This window comes from Diadema antillarum, unplaced genomic scaffold (assembly GCF_040938485.1).
Source record: "Diadema antillarum isolate AM-2024a unplaced genomic scaffold, OU_Dant_1.0 seq00001139_RagTag, whole genome shotgun sequence".
NCBI classification, from domain to species: Eukaryota; Metazoa; Echinodermata; class Echinoidea; order Diadematoida; family Diadematidae; genus Diadema; species Diadema antillarum.
Genome location: NW_027271951.1, coordinates 3,541 through 16,666, shown reverse-complemented (window position 1 = coordinate 16,666; position 13,126 = coordinate 3,541).

The window sequence follows — 13,126 nt, the reverse complement described above, 5'->3', positions numbered from 1 at the left end:
ATTGTTCTTATTATAATAGCTTACTGTCTTATATTCCCAACAGACGCAATAGATAATTATGATCGCTTGACAGGTCTTCTTTGTTCGTATGGTAGCAATCATCTGTCCGGCATATTGTCACTTTGGGTTGTCGTTTTAATCGATTTTTTTTTTTGTATCTTTTGACGAAGAAGATGCAGAATCGTGATTACCCGTCTGTCACTAATCTAAGATCCTCGTCCCTCCATGAGCAGAAAAAAAGTGCAACCAACTTTCAGCATACTGTCTGAAAGAAAACACGGATATCCTTTGATAGTACATTGTCTTAACACAAATTGTTCTTAGTAACAGCTGCTTAAAGTTTGTTTTGTTTTGTTTTGATTTGTTTTGTTTTGTTTGCTTGCTTGCCTTTTGATACGCGCTTTTGCGAAGACAGAGGGAAATCTGTACGCTATTTTGGCGTCAATGCCGGAAAGATCGTCAAACAGGGAAAAAAATATATATATGTATTGGAACATCACGTCCACATTAGTTGGCACAGCTGCGTGCCAATTAATAAAGATGAATGGGGACACCTCGTTTTCATCAAGATATGGAACGCCCTCCCCGTCACGGCCTGTAGGTAGGACACCTGTCTCCCTAAGGGGTAACGAGAGAATGCTCCATTAGGCATGTTATGAGAAGAGAGCAATCACGGATGATGATGATGATGATGATGATGATGAAGGGTCAAAGTCTTACCCCTCCCCTCCCCACTTCCCCACCACCAGGCTCTAACCCCGTCGGCATCCGTCAAAACATCCTATCGAGATTCGCATGATTTACCCATCCGAGAATCTGACGCGCAATTAGGCGATGATACCAAAGGCGTTCATTCGTCACCCCAGGTGATGATAACTACCCGAGGGCGAAGATGAGACGATTGGGACAGCCAAGGTCATATTTCATCTGTCCCTGATCTCTCTTCATCTTTTTTTTTTTTTCATCCAGCTTGTCTTCCAACAAACCACTGATCTTCTTTCTCTACTATCCGTTAAACAACATTTGGCCGATAAGTATCCACACACCCATCAAAACTTATTCAGCATCCTAAAGATATCTCAAAAAAATGTGTCATTATTTTTCTTTCAAGACATATACGTAGAAGGATTTTGGACGGTGACATGATATATCCAGTAGAAAGCGAAATTGGAGAATGCTTCCCACGCATTTACATTACTTGCTTCTAATATTCATGTTAAAAAGCACAAGCATAGTTAAATTTTAAACAAACAAAGGCACAAACATTATCTAATTTTTATCCAATTTTTGAAGAAATCATCATGAACAAAAATCAACGGTAGAATGATTTGAATCGACAGTATTATCAGTCTTGAAATATGATTTACAATATGATGTAATACACTCGAGGCTATAATCACTGGGATAATCCAATGATATAGCTCTCAGATTACAGTATAAAAACAGACCGTAAACTGCAACACAAGGACGCCGTTTCCCATTTCAGTTTCGAGTTTTGGAATTTGCATCAAACCCGTTCATATCGCGTCTGATCGTTGGATATTAATCTTAATTGGCGAGCTTATTCTTGTCATTGCAGATGGGTCATGATTCTACGTTACGTCGTAGTGCAGCGCTCCTATTTGCTTGACGACCACAATACACATGGACACAAACAAATAGGCCTATTTACTGTATTGATATTGATTTTTCCCGTATTATGCATGCTATATGAATAAAGGTTGAAACATCGGTAAATGGTGACGCTACTAAGTGGGTTACTCACATACGACCTGGCAAGATAAACCTATTGTCGCCAATTAATCGATCTTCTCAACTCGGAAAGACGACTATTCCTACCTTTGTTTTCTATTGATCAAAAATAATCGATGAACCGGTTTACAACGGGTGTTAATTAGGTTTGTTTACACGATATTCTATGTAGGTGAATGAGCATCCATTCATCATTTGAAATGTTTTGCATTTTGCTAACACACATTCACGAAGACAAGTTTGCTCGTTAATAATGGTGACAAGAATCAAGGACTAATCCATAAGCCAGTTCGTAATTAGCTCATGGACATATTTTCCAAAATGACCTTGTCTTCTTTTTTTTTTTCTCAGTCGTTAGGCACTTCCCGGGGCACTTTACTCGTTGTCAGAGTGACATAGTGCTTAAGTCCGACCTAACACTTCATGGAATTTGTACGTTCAAACAAATTATGAACTTGCATGGACTAGGTGACAAAAAAAGTGCGTCAATTAACATTGGAGAAATCATCTGTTTCACTACTACGGCTGTATACATTGAATGCATTTACAATCGATACTATCATTTTTGCCAAATACAAGGTTTAAAGGAAATAATTGCGATAGGACATACATTGAAGGCCAGCTACCTTTTTTCACTGCTTGAGACGAAAGGCTTTATGGGGACATACTGTGAAATCTCACTTTGAAAGGGGTACACAAGCATACACACACACACACACACACACACACACACACACACACGCACACACACACACACACACACACACTTTTTGTTTTCAGTGATCTTTTTATTAATTCCATTTCCTTTGAGAATATAACAATTCAAAAAAAATTACACACATTCTACATAACATCTGTCATAAATCATGTAGATATTCCTACAGTTATGAGACATAATCCATAACTACAAAACAAACAAGCAGAATTCATATATGCATTTGTGAGCAATTTAGCCAAACACTAAAATAACAGGAAATGAAATTTCTATTATATCAAAAGAACGATGACAACAACAACAACATAAACCACCCTCATTCCCACCTTTCCACCATACCCAACCCTCACCTACTCATAACTTTAAACTTTAAACCACCCCCCCCCAAAAAAAAACGTCCTTCTCATCTCTAAACCACCTCCCTACCCTCTACACTACATCCACCTCCTTACCCGAGACAGACACACTCCCTCTCATCCACCTCTCATCTCATCCACCTTTCATCCACCCACCCTGCACACACCCACCCTGCACACACATCCGCTTAAACACACACACACACACACACACACACACACACACACACACACATCCACTTAAACACACTTCCACACCCCCTGCACACACATTCACTCACCACAACACACAGTTATTTCTGCTCGCATTCAGAACATAATAATTATGCTAATTATGCTTAGGATATATGCTGCATACACACAATACATGCATGCACATACACCTATCATACACACAATATACATATCCACATACCTGCATATATATTTTATATACACCATACTTATCTCTGAACTCAAAAATATCTAAAGAAAAGAAGTCAGTAATCAAACACACACAAAAGGGGAGAAGTACGGGTGCATAAATAAACTAATCCTTTACAAATTTTTTAAACATTCCCATTTCAGCAAATGCAAACCCGGTTTATTTCTTCTTATGGCAATATCATTCTCTTCCTTTCGACATGTCATTAATGCCTTTTTTAATTCTACCAATGTCGGTGTTATTAACTGTGACCTCGCTTTATATAACATATGTTTAACTATAAGAATAAGAGTGTTGTACAGTTTGATTCTGTGAGAAGTTCCTTCTAAACCAATATGTATATCCCGCCAAGCTAAATTACGTAACTCTTCTAACTGAAAGTACTCAATGAAATCATGCCATAAAGATTTAACTTTTTCACAGTTCCAAAATAAATGCGAGTAAGTTTCAGAGCTTTTTCCACAAAAGGAACATAAATTATCAGCCACAAAACCAAATTTTAGGAGCTGTTCCTTATAGTATAAATCGCCCCGTGTAATAACTTATATTGAAATTCTCTTAAGTCTCCAATTAGAGTTGAACTTCTGGGCCTTATAAAAATATCTCTCATACTTTTATCAGCGAAAACAAATTTTTGGTGTCCATCTCTAATTTCTAAACAGTAAGACTGCTTTAAAAGAGACACGAAATGTGAATAAATCTTCCTGGATTGTATCTTTTTTAAATCTGTAATTTGGCCAAAAAACTTTAAAGGTATATTAAAATCACTGACATCTACTTCATACCAATTGCATAAAATTCCATCATATTTCCCACTTTTCAAAATGGACTCACAAAAACTCCATACATAAGCAATATTTTCACTTTGTAAACCTAAACTTTGAAAATAACTAATTGGTCTTATGGCTTGTTTATCAAATAATTGTTCTAAGTGATAAACCTTCCGCTCATATAAATCTGCATTAAATATCATTTTCCCTCTCAATAAAAAATCTTTATTATTAAATATAATTGGATTAATTTTCCCTTCTTCAAAACTTCTGCAGTTATATAAGTCTTCCCAGGCAGCTAACATTTCTAAATAAAACGATGGTGCCTTAAGTGAAAGTTTTTTAGTCTCATAATTGCAAAGAAATAAAATTCTACCTCCTACAGCTTTAAAACTGTGATCAAAGTATACTTTCCAACTCATATTTCGTTCTCCATACAAAAGTCTTTTTACCCACATCACTCTCTGAGTTTTCACAAACAATTCAAAATTCATCATTCTCAATCCACCATCCTTGTAATCCTGATACATAATGGCTCGTTTGACGCGATCCTTGCCCTTCCACACAAAATCAAAGCAGCTTTTTTGAATTTCATCAAATAACCATTTTGGAACAACAGAGGATGACGCCACATAAATCAATTTAGATAAAGCATAAGTTTTAAGTAAGTGAATTTTCCCCATGATGGTGAGATCTCTTTGCTTCCACCAACCTAAAAATCTTTTAATTTTACTTAATATTTCTTTATAATTAACTTCCTCCATTCTCTTCCTTTCTAAAGCAAATGTAATCCCTAAAATCTTAATTTCTGTAACTATACTTCCAAACTGAAATTGTGCTACATTCTCTTCATCCTTACCAATAATCAAAACCTTCGTTTTATCCATATTAACCCTTAAACCACTGACTTCCGAAAAAATCTGAAATAAGTTTTGTAGTAACCTAACTGACTCTTTATCTCTTATAAAAATTGTCATATCATCGGCATACAGTATCTGCTTTACTTCAAAATCACCAAGATCAATCCCTCTCAAAGTAGTCTCATTTCTCAAAGCATGTGCCAAAATTTCAATAACTACTAAAAATAAATAAGGTGATAATGGGTCACCCTGACGCACACCCCGTTCTATTCTAAAATAACCGGTTGAAACCCCCTCATTCATTACACAGCTGCTAATATCAGTATAACATGTCTTTATCCAAGAACAAAAAGAAGGGCCAAATCCAAAATTTTTCAAAACGGTTAATAAAAACGAATGAGATACCGAGTCAAAGGCCTTCTCAAAATCAACAGCTATTAAATAACAACCTATATTATATGACAGACAGTGAAAAATCATATCATCTATTAATCGAATAGCTTCCCCAATATTTCTGTTTTCCATGTATCCCACTTGATCCACGTGTATTATCTCACTCAAAACTTGTTTCATTCTCTTCGCCAAAACCTTTGAAAGAATTTTATAATCCACATTCAAAAGTGTAATCGGTCTATAATTCTTAATATAAAGAGGATCTTTACCATCTTTTTCTATTAATGTAATGGTCCCTTGCTTCTGTGATACTGATAAATTACCCCTATCATACACACACACACACACACACACACACACACACACACACACACACTCACACACACACACACAAGCTGTAAAGTCGATGCTCTATTATTGGATTAAGAGGTGCAAAAGCAATGTGCGAAGGATAAACTTTGTACTGGGCAAGTCCATTAATCAAGGCCGTCGGTCATCGGAATAAAATGTAATACTGTCATGAGAATGGTATAACTCCAACTGTATAACACTGACGTCATAATCACGATAAAAACTGACGGGCCTAGAAAGTATCAAACCACTCACATAATGAGCGCTGTTCCCACAATGTGTTTACGTCATGGTCGACTAATTGTATGTGAAAACTCTCAAAATCAATTTAAAAGTATGACGATGATTTCACACTGTGGTGTGGCTTTTCACATAGTAATGTTCTGTTTCACACTGCCAATTGATGATTCCTAGTGTGTTCACACTGTTGGGCACTGCGTTCTTTATAGTAGGGGAAAGTACAACTGCATCAGAAACAATAATCTATGTTTTGTAGTGTTTAGACTGTATTGGAATAATAATCTGCGTTAGATTCGCTTTGGAAACATAATCCTCAACCCTTATGAAATTATACCATATTTCACTGCTCTGTTAACTAAAGAAGAAAAAGTATCATCTTTTGGAGAACTTTGATATCACATTAAATAAGTCGGTGATGAGCTTCACGGCAGCAGCAACAGAATCTGATGATCTTGCGTTATATTCGTTTGCTTCAGAGAAAATGAAAGAGCCACAGAGAAAGAGCTAATCTGTATAAATTATTGACTGTTTGTGCACTGTTAGAACGCTGTGTAAAATTTCGTTGTTTAAAATATTGTTGTTTAAAATTCTAAACAATGTTGTTTAAATATAGAAAATTGGAGCTTGATTGCCTTAAACAGCGGTTGTTTAAAAACAATTCGGAATGATTGCCCAAACAATTAAACATCGTTGTTTAGAAATTGATGGGCAAAAGTCATGTGATAGTCATGAACCAATCAGCGGGCCTGCATGTATATCCTTCGTCGCAATCGATCGCCGCCGGGCGGCTCCCGCGCCTCACACACACACGTACATCACACGTTTATGTACGTATAGCTATACAGCTTTACAGACAGTAGCGCGGCTATTCATCATGATGGACGGCGGTGACGATGACTGCAATGCAGCCATATATGGAGTCACGAACATTCTCAGCAAATGGGGTCTAGCTGCAGAAGAACTTTGCCAGTCATTCCAAGGTATTTATTAACTGATAGTTACATCGCTTCATGCCCATCTGTAATTTGCATGATGTATGAATCTTGAAGCTAGTCACGGCTCACGCTTTGGGTTCTTGGCCGGGTTGCGCTACGCCTCGCCTTCATGCATGTAACGTTAGATCTAACAAACTGTTAATGTTAACGTTAAACGTTAAGTTAGCTAGGTCGTCTGTACCGGTACGTACATTATGTTTTCAACCAACTCGTGCTTGTATAAACACTTGCATAATTCAATCCTTACATACATTTTCAAAACTTCACATAAAATACGAATTTCTTTTACAAAAACTAATCATCTAAAAATCAGCGTACGGAATATTCCCACTGTTGACACAGTACAGTAGCCTATTCGTTGTACAGTATTCTAAGTTGTAACAGGCACCGTATCACATCATGCACAATTATAGGCGCGGTGTTCGATGATGTAGAATCTAACAAGTTAGGCATAGGGTCTAACGTGACGGTTATGGCCTAGCTAGGCAATGCTAGGGCCTAGTCAAGGGCTAGGGCCTATATTTTAGACTGCTAGTGCTAACTAAGTTCAATTACACAATGACCTGTCTGACTGTCTCGATCAATTCCTACCGGTACCTCATAATTTAGAACTTATGGTCGGCTGTATGATAGCCCTACTACATCGACCACCCTCTTGTAATAAACCGACCGTGTATTAATTGGCGCACTGAACGCTTAGTACGCACTTCACTGCACGCAAAGCACATAAAAATGGATTGGCTTTGACTGTTGATGAGGATGGTGTGGGAAAACGCGAAAATTCACCGTTTATTAACAAAGTTAATGGTTTTAATCAAGGACAAAATTTCGAATGAATATTTTCACCGAATCGTAATGTAATGTCTATGGAAGTTTCAAAAAAGCTTCGTACAACACGGTGTTCAATACAACTCGGTTTGCGTGCATTGTCACTGCAAAAACAGCGGTCGATCTAAATAAGGAGCGTTACCGCGGGGAGCTGAAACGAGGCCTAGCAAGTTCGACGGCGATATTTTTGCACTGAAACTTTGAATCGAAAAGGGAACAAAGGCATTTAATAGCCTAGCTCTGGATTTTCTCAATCACGTAGGTCAAGTTTTTTGCATGAATTTCAGTGTTAAATATTCTTATCAAGCAAATAAACATTAGGCGGTCGATGAGTAGTAGGTCCAACCGTACAACCAAAATCTACTGTAAACATAACAAACCCCCTAAAATCCAATACTAAAGTGCAAGCTAAGTTCTGCTACTTTTGCTGGAGCAATTCATTCTTTACTGAGCATCATTGCCATCAATGATGCTCGATGAATTAAGGTCTACGTAAGCTTCCAGTAGAAAAAAAGGCCTAGAACCCCTATAGAAAATGAAGATAAAGACAGAAAACAGATTGTGGTGTTTTTAATGCACAATATAGTCTATGCACCACACGTAAACTTAATGCCTGTAGTATTAATATACCACCTTAGTAGAGTTCTATTTGTTTCGTGTATAGGTAGGTGGTTTGGAACCAATTTTTGGCACTTTTGTCACTTTCGAATAAGTTTCTATGCAAAGATTAGGAGCTTCTTCTCAGTCTGTCAAGATTTCCATGCCAAACGAAGCACATTGTGCAAATTCACACAAACTTGTGAGAAAAATGTTTATAGAATGAACATTTTTGCAGAAGCTAATGATCAGGCCTATAATTCACTCCATCATTTATGTTTTTGTTATTAACTTGAGTATTATATTTTTTTTTCCATTTGGTTTATAGCATTCTTTCTGGGCCACCCTTAATATGATTACAAATGCAATCTTGTTCCCTAATTTGTACAGATCAAGCAAGACTTCAGCCAGGAGATCATGGCTGAAGACAGGATGTTTGCAGCATGGCCATGTATGCTGACAAAGTACTCTAGTATGGGGAATCAAGATGTCCATCGTAGCAAACGCTGCTTATTCGTCACACGGGTGACACCGATGGCCTTTCCCAAGGTACATTTTAAATAGTATTGCTCTGTGTAGAGATTCTAATCTACAGCCCCAGTACCACCCTTTCCTTTTTTGCATTTGAGTTGAGGTGAATTTATTAACAACATTAACAAAATACTTACAGTATGTACCGGTACATGACTATAAAAAAAAAAAAAGAATTGTCAGACTGAGAAATTCATTCAATGCTTGTTAATTAATTTCTAAGACTTTCGCAAACACCTGCAAAAACTGAAGTGGATCTGTAATTTCAAAGCCAATATCAAAGAGATCATCCGGGCTCTTGATGACTCTGCTTTGTCCATCATTCAACTTGCATGTCATGTTCCCGTATTTGGTTTTGATGCGGATTCGACATGAGCTTCCTTGGCATTTATCATGCACTGATCGAGTGACACATTGCATGCCTTTAGATCTTCATTGATGTACACACTTTTCATGTTCTCTTTTCCTTTCAGACTAGAATGCCCAGAATACAGTTTGTTCCTTTTGTTTGCAATAAAGTGGACTTTGATCTGCCTGCTCTTTCCTTCTTGCCTTTTCCCCAAGATGATGACAAGATCATTAAGATGAGATGTCCTCTTTCCAAATGTCTAAGCCAACTTCCTTGGCAACATTTGACTCGCCCTCAGTAAGCTCTTCCTCTGTCTCCTCAGCCCCCTCTGGCAGGCCAGTCAGGCAGAGATTGTCCCTCCTTAGCTCATGTTGGACCTCGTCCTGCTGGAACTGAATCCTCAAGAGATGACATGTGGATTCAGAACATCTTTAATTGTGCTCATACAAGCTTCTTTCGCTCCTTGTATCACATGCGGTAGTGCAGCTTTAATGACTGTAACTACAGCTTGGACAATTATTTGGGAGAGGCTGTCTCCTGCCCCTCTCTCACATTATAGCACCCCACGGCCACACAGTTCATGTACACTGAAACTTCTGGACGGTTTGTCCTTGCCTCCTTCATCTACCATTCTCCTTTTCTTCTCCACTGCCTGATCAACTCACATGATAATCAAGCTTTTGTCATTATAGGATAACATTAACAGAGAAGTCTTTTATGAACTATTAAAGTTTTTGCATTCTTTTTCCTACTACTTGGAATAAAAATCACTGGACCTTAAACATCCCTTGCTCTTGCTAATCTAATTAAGATATATGCATATTAACTGATCTTGCTTTATGCAATGCCAGAATATGACATGAACCTCCTGCAAAAGCCCAAATGTCATTCATATTGCAATAGTCTTTGTTAAGCACTTAACAGTAGTGCAAGATTATTCTTATTAAGGCACTGGCTGTCAACACCATTCAACTTTCTTTCATCCAAGTTCATGGTAACTCTGATTGCTGCTTTGTAGAGCATGATGATTATTACAGCATTATAATTCTAATGCTTGGCCTTACAAGTTCGGCTCTACTCATCCACAATTACTTGCCCGTCTTGGTAGTAAATGCCGTTGCCAGAATCAGTCCCTCATTCAAAATGTGTAGTATTTTCTACAATACCCTCCAAACAACTTTAAAACAGCCCCCCCCCCCCCCATAGTTAGTAATCCTGGTTGCAATCAAGTACAATATAAGTACATAAGCTAGAATCTGAATATGAGCTGATACTTGTCAGCATTTCTCTTTATCAGCCTTGATTGTGTTAATATTTTTAAAGGGTATATTTGTACTTATCATTCAAAATACTCCCCGTGTCATACATTTTGCTCCACAGAAGAAAAAGAGACGCTTGCATTCAGCATGCTGCCGCTAGTTTGCCGAGGCTGGACTGCGAGGGTGTGGGGCAAGTGCTCCTTTCAGGAGTCGTTGGAGTTATTCTACGACTTTCAACCTGTAAGTACCTAACTGTTCGGAGGCTAATCTTCTAAAACAAGTGATGTGTTGCCCTCTTATTAAAATGATGAGATGGACTTTGACATTGCAATACAAAATATAAAAATCATCAAGCTGTGGTCCATAGTTACAGAAATTCCCAGTTTATGCTGTTTCATTTGTTAGTTTAGTCCATGGATTCTACATATTTATGCAAATTTACTATGTTGCTAATGTATGCTGTGAATCACAATATTTTTTTTTAATGAAAAAAAATCTTATATTACATAGTCAACATACCGTGGTACATATTTACTTTATTTTGTGCCTGACTGCTCAATCACACACTTGTCCAATATCAATATGTCCTTTTCATTTTGATAAAAAGGGGGAAAAATTCGCATGAAATGCAAAATTGGTCCCAAATGTCGCCAACAAGGAATATTCCATTCATCAATGAATATTGCACTTGACCTATGGTATCATTATATTCAGCAAGATGCTGGAAATATATCACATACCACTCATATACATCCAATGTGATACAGAGTGTCTCCCCCCCCCCCCCCCCCCCCCATACTAAAAAGAAAAAAGACCTCGCATACTCCTTAATGTTCCTACAATGTAAGTGGACAAAATTGTCATACTACTAGTATTGGAAAGAATAACTTACCCAAAATAATGAAATGCAATTCAGAAGTAGTTTTTGTTTGATAATACTTTTTGCCTGGGCTTGCCAGCGATAAAATTAATTGCCTTTCAGAAGTTCCCATAGGCCACACAGTTGAAAATTCATTCAGCCAGGTCATGGTTAGCCCTTGCAAGAATAGAAGATGTAATACATGGATGTTATATACTACATAAAATACCCAATTTAGTGTATATGTTTGCAAGTGAAATGTTGCAGAATTTGGCCAGGCTCTTTATTATGAAAGTACATTGGAGAGGTGTGGGAAATATATCTGTTCTGATGGACTTCATTATACCAATGCCTCAACCCAACACTTCTGCGTAGATTATTTCAAGATTTTATCGAGATGTATATGCATGTTTCTTTTCCACTTCCATTTCATTTTACAGGAGGGCACAGACCTGGCTTTCTACATTGGACAAATTGACAGGAAACAGAGACCACAGCCCTTCATCTTGCTGATGGGAGGATCCTGGAAGAAGCCACTGCAAACCTTTGTCATTAGGAAGTTTTCGCTACACGACGCGAAGACCGAGAATACGAGGAAGCGATCACTTGTGACAGTCCCCGTACTCTGACTCCCGTCCCCATATGTATGCAGTTTCGCTTTCCTGTACAGGACGGAGGCGTGGGGACAAGATCGCTGATTGGTTGGCTGACTGGCTGGCTCACTCCTGCCCAGCATCGGGACCGAACGCTATTTTGGCCAAGTACCGTACTCGTTTTCCCCCGGACGGGACGTTCCTCGGATTTGATCATGTGCAGAAGCAAATTTCGCATACGACACGCTTAACTCCCGGCCGCGTTGTGCTTGCGAAAACTCCTTATTGTAGAGAGACAGGGATTCTTGTTTCCAACTTTGACAAAGGCTGTGGACTGTGCATTCAAAGTGCATTATGTCCTAGATGTAGAGTACCAGGCTCAATGTTTTGCTGCCTGGCAGTTCTTGGAGACAGTTGTGTACAAAATGCCTGGTAAAGTGATGTCCATTTCTGTGAGAGAGATCAGGACATACCTGAACTCTTCAAATCAGGAAGATTAGATGCGTAGAATGAGATTTTCATGGTCATCAGAAGTTTAATTGGCAAAGTTGACTTTTAGGTCATTCGTCAAAGCAAAGGTTTGGTATCTATGTTTTATTTGTTTATAACTCAATAAGTAATGGAAACATGTCACATGGAAAGATCAAAGGTCATGAGAAGATTGTTCTATTAGTGGGTAATGTTGGCCCTTGAAAACTTGTGATAAAGATGGGCTAGAAATGAATTAAAAAGGGTATTTTGCATAGTAGTGACTTAATGAAATATTGGGCAAGATCTTCACAGGTTTATACTGAAGCATGACAGTCAATTTTCAGAAATATAGCAATTGTGAAATTAAAACCTCATATCTGTTGAGCATAATGGAGGTGACACTCTGTACTGAATGTGGCCTACATAAAATTCAAGATGAACTGTTTCGTAGAATGTATATTTCCATTATGAATTCATTTCATTGTATATAGAGTAATCTTCATTACTGCCATCTCTATCACAGGAGTGACAGAGATGATCTTTGCTGGACAGATGTGCTGTACTTGGCACATCCCAGTTATGAAAAAAAAAAAATGTATGTGTTGGTAGCAGGTATGACTTCTCAAATTACACCAGTAAACAGGAGTAAGTTTCATTATAATTTAATACAATGTACTGTATATGTTGTTTGGTCTGTTCAGATATATGCTGAATATAGGTATGGAGTAGAATTTTCACAAGAGATAAAACTTATTTCTTAATGTGAATGGTTTCTCCATCTGC